The sequence below is a fragment of the Haliaeetus leucocephalus genome, unplaced genomic scaffold (genome assembly GCF_000737465.1).
Source record: "Haliaeetus leucocephalus isolate CR32 unplaced genomic scaffold, Haliaeetus_leucocephalus-4.0 Scaffold840, whole genome shotgun sequence".
Taxonomy (NCBI): Eukaryota; Metazoa; Chordata; class Aves; order Accipitriformes; family Accipitridae; genus Haliaeetus; species Haliaeetus leucocephalus.
Genome location: NW_010973276.1, coordinates 2292151 through 2299920, shown reverse-complemented (window position 1 = coordinate 2299920; position 7770 = coordinate 2292151). Strand labels below are relative to the sequence as shown.

The window sequence follows — 7770 nt, the reverse complement described above, 5'->3', positions numbered from 1 at the left end:
CCCCCGTCCCCCCATCCCCTCCTGCAGTCCTGATGGTAAACGATGATGAATGTCCTGCTCCAGCTGCAGCTGCTGGGACCAGAGAGTGGGAGGTTGGGGGGGAAAAATCAAGTTTGTAAAGGTCAGAGTGGTGTTCCAGCATGGCTTGTTGCCTGCCCTATGGCACTATGATGGGATCTGTAAAAGCAGATTTGCTCTCAGATTTTATGTTTAGTTTGCAAACTTCTCCCTGCCAGCTGGGGAGCTCTGGATAAGCAGAGCTGTGTTGAGTTATGTCTCTTGCTCTCCTCCAGCTCACGGTGTGGAGGTGCTGCTGAGAACAGCCTTGAGCTTTACCCATCAGTCATATAGTGAAACGCTTGGCTCTTCTGAAATCCATCTCAAACAGCATCTTGTAGGCAGTGTAGGTGTCAAGTTAGGACTAGCTGGGAGTAGGGCAGGTTCCCCAGTTGTGTTTGTCAAGAGCTCTGTGCTGCTCAAGTGCATCTCTGCAAAGAAGATCATCTGCTCTTGGAAACATCCTGACTCGGATTGGGTTTTACTTTAAGGGAACAGCTCTCCTGGGTGAGGTGCAGGGTATATACCTGCCCTGAGCAGCCCATCAAGCCAACGCTCCTCCATCACATGCATAGTCATTGCCAAGATAACAGCCCTGGAGGGAAGAGCGAGGGTCCTTCTTGCACATAGAGTGGGTCAAACTCATCAGGAACTTGATGGCTTCTGGAGTATTGTCTTTATGAGCTCCTCTGTTGAGAATGGTCTTTATTTAGAAAGATGGAAAGATGCTGTCAGCACCGCGCTGTGGTTGTCGCCTACAGTCACGTGTGTGTATGGCAGCACATCTGGAGGGCTTTCACAGAGAACCGCTACTGGCAGCGAGACATCCAAAATATTTTGTGTAATGAATCAATAACTCTCTTTTTTTTTTCTTTTTTTTTTTTTTTCCCAGGAATACCTGCTTTCTAGTCCCAGCTCTAGACCTTATCTCTAAACCCCACCCCTCTCTCCCAAGCATGGGGTACATCTCTGAGCAGGGCAGGCTCAGCAGCTGGAGAGCTGACTCTTTGGCCAGCAGGTCTACCCAGGCAATTTTTCTATCCTGCTGATGGGCATTTGGATCTTAATAAATTTTCTCCTATTGGGCACAACCCGGGAGCCGTAACTACGGCAGGGAGATGGAGAAGCTGGGATGCTGCCCTGCCAGCGTGTGTGGCCCTGTTTGAGCAGGCAGCATGACAGCGGGGGCATTCCTCATGCTTTCAGCTCAAACCTGGATGAAAGGCTGCGATTTTCAAAGGCATTGAATAGAGACTGCTGCAGAATTTCATTGCTCTTGATTTCCAACAGACTGGGGCAACATCCTTTGAAAACCCCAGCTTAACCCAAGACAAACCCCAGCTTGCTTTATTTTTTTAATTGGTGCTTTATCCATTTTCTATTTTAAATCGGAGGAAAAGTGAAAAATCTAAGGAGCAGCTGTGATGGCGTGGGCTGGGCAGATGGGGAGGGGAGACCAGCGCCCCACTGACCCGGGCGACTGGAGGGACACACACCTTCCCCATGGCATCAGACCGACAGAGACCCTTGAACAGCTGAATGAAGAACAGGTTTAATGGAAATCCACCAACTAATTTTTCAGAGGATTATCCTTCATAATCACCTTTTAAAATAATTTGGGTGAAAGCAATGCTGCTTTGTGGTTGTTTTAAATTTGGGGTTTTTTTGTTTGGTTTGGTTTTTTTTTACCTTCCCTGCTCTTGGAAAATAACAAAAGGTGCCGATCTTCTCTATGAAGGTGAATCTAATTAACTGCCATCAGCAGGGCCTGGAGAGCTTTTGATGAAAGACAAAGCGTGAATATGAGGGACATGGGTTTGATCTGTGGCTGCTGCTGGGTTGTCTTTAGATACTCATCTGGATTTCAAATCAGCTTTATCCTCTGTAGCAGGTTTAGTTTTCTGTCATGGCAGCGGCCCATCCCTGCATCGTATCTGTGCAGTATGTATGAAATTGCTCCTTTGCAGAGATTTAGCAGCTCATGAGGAAGAGAAAAGGGAAGACAGCACCATCCTGGCACCCTGCATCCTCGGGTGCCGCTGGTGATGAAATGGGACAATTTTCATGCTCCCACGGGGCTCTCGGGGCCAGGGCTTGTCCGTGAAGAGCCAGAAGGTTTGTACCTCGCTGAGCAAGATGCACTTCACCCAGTGATGAAAGCTCTCACCGGTCACAGTTACCCGTGAACTCATCTGGTTGGGAAAACAATTGCTCTACGGTCTGCTGCTGCCACGTCAGGTTCCTCCCCCAAAGGAAAGATGAGGACAAAATGCCTTTTTTTTTTCTACCCAGAGAATACTCTCAGCTTGCTTTCAGTGGGGATAAGTGGTGACGAAGCAAGTGGAAGTAATTCTCGACTGTCTTAAAGTTATTGACTTTGCAATGATGCTGTGATGATGATTATTTTTTAGTTAGAGATGAGAGAGGTGTGATCTGAGCTGACTGCAGATCCATGCCTTCTAAGGACCTGTTCGCCAGCCTGTCTTTAATCATTTCCATCATTAGGGCTTTACTTGCCTTTTTTTTTTCTTTACAGGAAATCTTCCCCCCACCTTCAACTAAACTAAAATGATGTTTAAAATTTAATTGGCAAATGCCTAATTAATTGCACAGATTAATACAGAAAGCTGGAGGAGCCTTTATGTATAGAAGACAACTTGGAATAGTTTACATTGAAGGAAACTGTTGGTGTGAGTTTACTGTTCAGGGTCTGTGATAAATCTCCAGGAGGAGAGAAGACGGTGTGAGAGGTCACTGGGAAGCACTGGAGGTTTCCAAAAGGGATCAGTGGACAGAGATGTAGCTCATCTGGTCTCTGCCTTGTGTCCCACTGGGTCTAAACCCAGCAGGATGAGGGCTAACGGGAAGGATGCTCCTGCTTTTGGGAATTGAGACACTCCGCTTCATGGGGTGGTCGGGCACTGGGCGCATCCCATGTGCTGCTGCCTCTCTGTTCCCAAGAGCAGCCTGTTTCTGGCCAGTCCCATGTGGCTTTCGGCTCCAGTGCCACATCCTTTGCTTGGACTTGCCGTATTGCGGTGTTCCGGTCAGCTTCTCCTCAGGAGCATCCCTCTGGTGAAAGCGGAGCACATAAGTGCAGCAGTGAGCTGGGGGCAGAGCTAACAGCATATTCATGGGTCACTGCAGCGAGAGCGCTTGGATGGAGACCCATAATGTGCCTCCTTAAGTGTCCTCCCTCGGGTTTGAGTCATCTCTGGAGGTTTCATCTAACCAGGTTCTTCTCACACCCTCACTCTGGACCCTCAGTGTCTCTGAGCATCAGACCAGGCACCTGATGTGACACATGTCCTTCATGTTACTCCCTCCTGGTTTTGCCTGGAGGAGGAGGAGGGGGAAGCAGGGGAGGACCACTGACAGCTGTAGCCCAGAGATGAACCAGAAGATCATGTCTGAGTATAAAACTCTCCAGGGAGGAGCGATGAGAGCATTTTTGGGTTTCCTGAGCTGGCTGGCCATGGCCATAGCAGTTTGGGAGCATGGTGGGGAGGAGATGTGCTTCTGAGCCATCAGGAGGTACCGGCCTCAGGCTGTCAGTAATAGGCTTGTTGATGTGCAGAAATCAATCCCAGTTTGTGACAGGTCTCTGGGACAGGAATCGGCATCTTGGCAGACCTGTGGAGGGACGATGCGAGAATGGGGGTGCATTGCCATAGGGGTGCTCATGGGTCCCTGCTGCTCCCAGCCCTTGCACAGCGCAGGGGGCGGTGGATGCTCCAGGGCCCCAAAATCAAAGGTACCAGCTGAGCTTTCAGGATTAATTCCTCCTTCTCTCACAACTCCTTCCAGACAAGAACACTGACGGCCACCCGCCGTCCTCCTCTCCAAAGAGGTGACATTTGCAGCAGCCGCCTGGCTCAGGCTGTCCTATTATCCCTGCCCAAAGGTAAAGGAGCGTGCAGGCTGGGTACAAAAGGGCTCATCAGCATCGGGAGGAGTGTTTGCTTCTCTGCCTGTGCCTGTTCAGAGACGTGAAGGTTTTGCAGAGGAGGGGAGGCTGGGGAGGAAGGTGCCTCCGCATGCCCAGAAGCGCAGACCTGCTTTTTTTCTTTTCACTCCCTGCGATGCTGCTCGCAGGCTTGCAGAGGCAAACGCAGAGCAGGACCTGGTTGCCCAACTATGCTGGTGCCTTTGGGAGAAAACCTTCTCCCTGGGTGGTATAAAGGCACCAGATTTTGAACGGATGCTGGGGCTCCGCCGGGTGCTCACCCCTCTGTGCTAACACCTGGCTGCTGCCTGGCTGCTTCCTGCAGCTCCCTGCTCCTGTCCTTCTTTCCACCACCCCCAGACGTCCCTGTCACCTTCACCCCCCATAAGGCCAGGCAGGACAGTAGCCTTTTTGTCCACCCCCAGCCACCCGGCAGCCCCTGCACATGGCTTGTGTGGCTGCTACCCTGGGGCTGATGTGAAATGCCCCTGCATCTCCCCCTCCAGCTCTGGGGCTCTGGCCGTGCTTTTGTCCCTATCCTGCTGTTTTTCATCCCAAAGACGTACTCAAGCCAGCCCTACAGCCACCGTTCTCCTCCTCCCCTCTCCGGGGCCAAGGTCAGCAGCTGGAGCTTTTTGTGCATCGGCTGCACTGAGCAGAGCGGTGACTTCCCCTACCCCCAGCCCCAGTGAAGGTTGTAAAGTGTCAAAGGGACTTTGCAAGGAGATGGGGGTGGCAGCCGGCCAGTACGGTGGCTCTGGGCTTCGGCACGTCCTTCCCTTGGAGATGCTGTTGGAGGGGAACGCGTGTGCCTGCAGAAGGCTCCCTGCAGTAATTAGCAAGGACAGAGAGTGATCTGAAGCAGGGTGTCAGACGTAGGGTAGCGCGACCGCTTTGGGCTGTGGTGGGTCTGTAGCTTGGGCTGGGACCATGGTCATTGTATCTCCAGGGAGTGGTGTCCCCAAGCCTGGAGCCTGGTGGCCCTGGGGAACCTCCACGCACAGGAAGGAGGCTTCCTAACCCCTGTAATTTAGGTAGAAAAGAAGAGCGAGCTGGCCCCGGTGGGGCTTGGTGAGCCCTGTGCCCTCTCCAGGAGGGGAAAAGTGTCAGGACCAAAATGTCTGGAACCAAACCCAGCAGCACCCAGACATGGACAGCACAGCTCTGCCACGTCCTGCCTTGCTCCTGCTGCTGCAGGGCGAGAAATACCCTGTTCCAGTGCAGGGTTTATACGTAACCTGTGTGTTGTCCAACCAGCGTGTGTCAACTACCAACCCCCCCCCCCCCCCCAAAAGCCCGGGTCTGTTGACGGCCTCTTGCTTTGCTGCAGTTTAACCTCTGTCTCCCCCACTGGGTGGCATCGGCAGTGTCTCTGCCACCCCATGTCTGTGCTGCCCTAGCTCAAAGCCTCATGTGCATTTGGCCTTTGGATGAGGTGGGCAGCCCGATTTCCAGCAATTTCCTTTTCTGATTGTCCTAATAAGTGATTTTTTTTCTTTTCTTTTTTTTTTTTTTTTTTTGCCTGTTGCAGAGCTTGCTACTGATTTCCCGGGAGAGGAATAAAAGCTGGAGCACAAATACAGCGTGGAAAATAACCGTCAGCGGGCATATTCCTTGCGCTGAGGATGGAGCCCTGTTTGAAGCCACAGCAACATGGTGATGTGTGTGTGTGCATCCAGATAGGGTGGGAGGAGAGAGAAACCCCTGTGCTATTTTCACCAGATGTTTTGCCTTTCCCTAGCCCTCTGTATTAATGGGTTTTAAGGCCAGAAGGAATCTTTTAGCCTGAGCTTTGGTATTGCCCCAGCTGTACAACTGCTTTCCCAGCATTCATTATTAGCCCTTGTTATTTAGTGACTTGTCAGCTGGCAGAGCATCCCTGTCAGTGGTGATTCTTTCCTTTGCCTGACATTTGGGCAGCTGTGTGTTAACCAGCTGTTTAGAGATTTAACAGGTTGTGGTGTTGATTTTTATATTGTTCCAGCTTCTTCATCAAAATGTCACCCGTAGTTGAATCAAATGCCCTGTTGTGTTGGTAAACTCATTTTGGAATCTCATAAAAAAGCTCAGGTTGGTTTAATGAAATCTGCTTTTCATAAATGTGTGCTGCCTGGCACTAATTAAATTTCACTTCTTCATTAAGTGAGTCCTGTTTGAGATCTTCCTTTTGTTTGCCCGGCTTCAATGTCAGCCCAACGATTTGGAAGACGACATGGATTGTTTTAACATACAAGGAAATAAATAACACGGCTGTGATTTAACATAGCCTTTTAAAAAGGACTTAAAAACAAAACCCAAAATAAATCTAGAGAGAAGTCCTTGGCCAGCTCTTTAAAACCTCTTTGATTCAATTGCTCCATATCTGGCTGATTTTTAAAAAAGTTTGGCATTAATAATCTCTATTTATTGGTTTATTTTAGTTCGTGTTACAATACGAAATGTCTTGGCATACTATGGCATGAAAACATCATCTCATTCTTCCTCTTCCATATTAAATAAGCTCAGTTTCTCTGCATTATCATCAGCACTTCCACCCCATCTGTTGATTACAGGGCTGACACCCCTGCTTGGATTTCTCCATACCTAAGCTGATCGGGCTCAAGGAGGGAGACAATGGATTTCTTCCAAGCGCTGCTTGCTCTTGTTGCTTTTGCTCACTTTCTAATTTAGCTGCTAGCAACTATCTAGTTCTATATATTGTATTTTTTTAAAAAAACTTTTAAAGCTTGATTACGCTTGCCTTCTGAGTGAGGCTTTTATGAATTTCTTTCTCTGCAGCTTTTTAAATAATTAAGTAAACATCCCTAAGCAGTGTCCAGTTCTCTCTTTTTTTCATTAAATTCTTTCTCCTAGCTGACTGGGCCCACCAGCATCTCCAGCTTTTGTGTTATTAGCCCTTTTAGAGCAGAGAGAGGATGTGTGTGTGTGAGACTTTGCCAGTTCAGACTTTATTGTGCCTGAGTACAACTTGAAAAGCAGATGCACCAACCAGCACCCTTACAGACAGCTGCGGAAAGGCTTCGGGTACCCGTCTGCTGCTTTATTTGCCTTGAGAGAGATGAGAAAGCCGAGCGATCGTTAGCTTAACTTGCTCTTAAAACCTAAATGTTGCCTCTTTGCTGCTCCTTGAGTCTCTCTTTGCTTTCCTCAGTTTAAATCTGCTTTTTGGATCTATTTTAGTTTTCAGGGGCTGCTAGGAGCAGCCCTGGGGGCTAGCGGTGCTGGACCGAGGGCTGGACCCCGTGGTCCCTTTGGACTTTTTGGAAAGCTGATGGCTGTGCAGATTTTGGGAGGGGGAACAGCACAAGAATCTGACCTCACGTCCAGAGGTTTTGGGGGGGCAGCTGGATCCCCAGGCCTGCCCCCCCCTCCCTGTGGGCAACTTCCAGGGTGCAAGCGTGCAAATGGGTGCGAGCACCCGCGTGTGTGGGCACAGCAGGGGAGCTGTTGACAAACACATCCTACAGAATCTGCCTCTGGCAAGTGTTTTTATGCCTTTAGATTATTCTCACGCAGTGCCTTTGGAAAGCCGTTAGTGGATCATTTTATGGGGGGCGGGGAACCCATCTCCTTTGAGAGGACGCATTACATTTCTTAAACTGCGCCGCGAGAGTTTTAAGTGTGCTTTTAAAGTGATTTGCTCTGAAATATGCACTTGGTTTGTTCCCCTCTAATTTTTCTTTTCTCTTGGGGTGGAAGAAGGAAGAAGAGGAGGAAGAAATGCTTCAGCCTCGTGGGGCAGTTTAGCTGGGAGAAAGGTGCATAGT

General features: G+C 49.5%; 1 protein-coding gene across 2 annotated transcripts in view; it reads left to right on the top strand.

Annotated features, from left to right (window-relative positions):
• PTPN11 (protein tyrosine phosphatase, non-receptor type 11) overlaps positions 1-5647 on the top strand; it is a 46550-nt gene extending 40903 nt beyond the window's left edge. For both annotated transcript variants that reach the window (XR_775298.1, XR_775296.1), the window contains exon 17: positions 5535-5647. The gene's annotated coding sequence lies outside the window, so the exon portion shown is untranslated. The remainder of the gene's footprint in view (positions 1-5534) is intronic.
• Positions 5648-7770: the final 2123 nt, after the last annotated feature.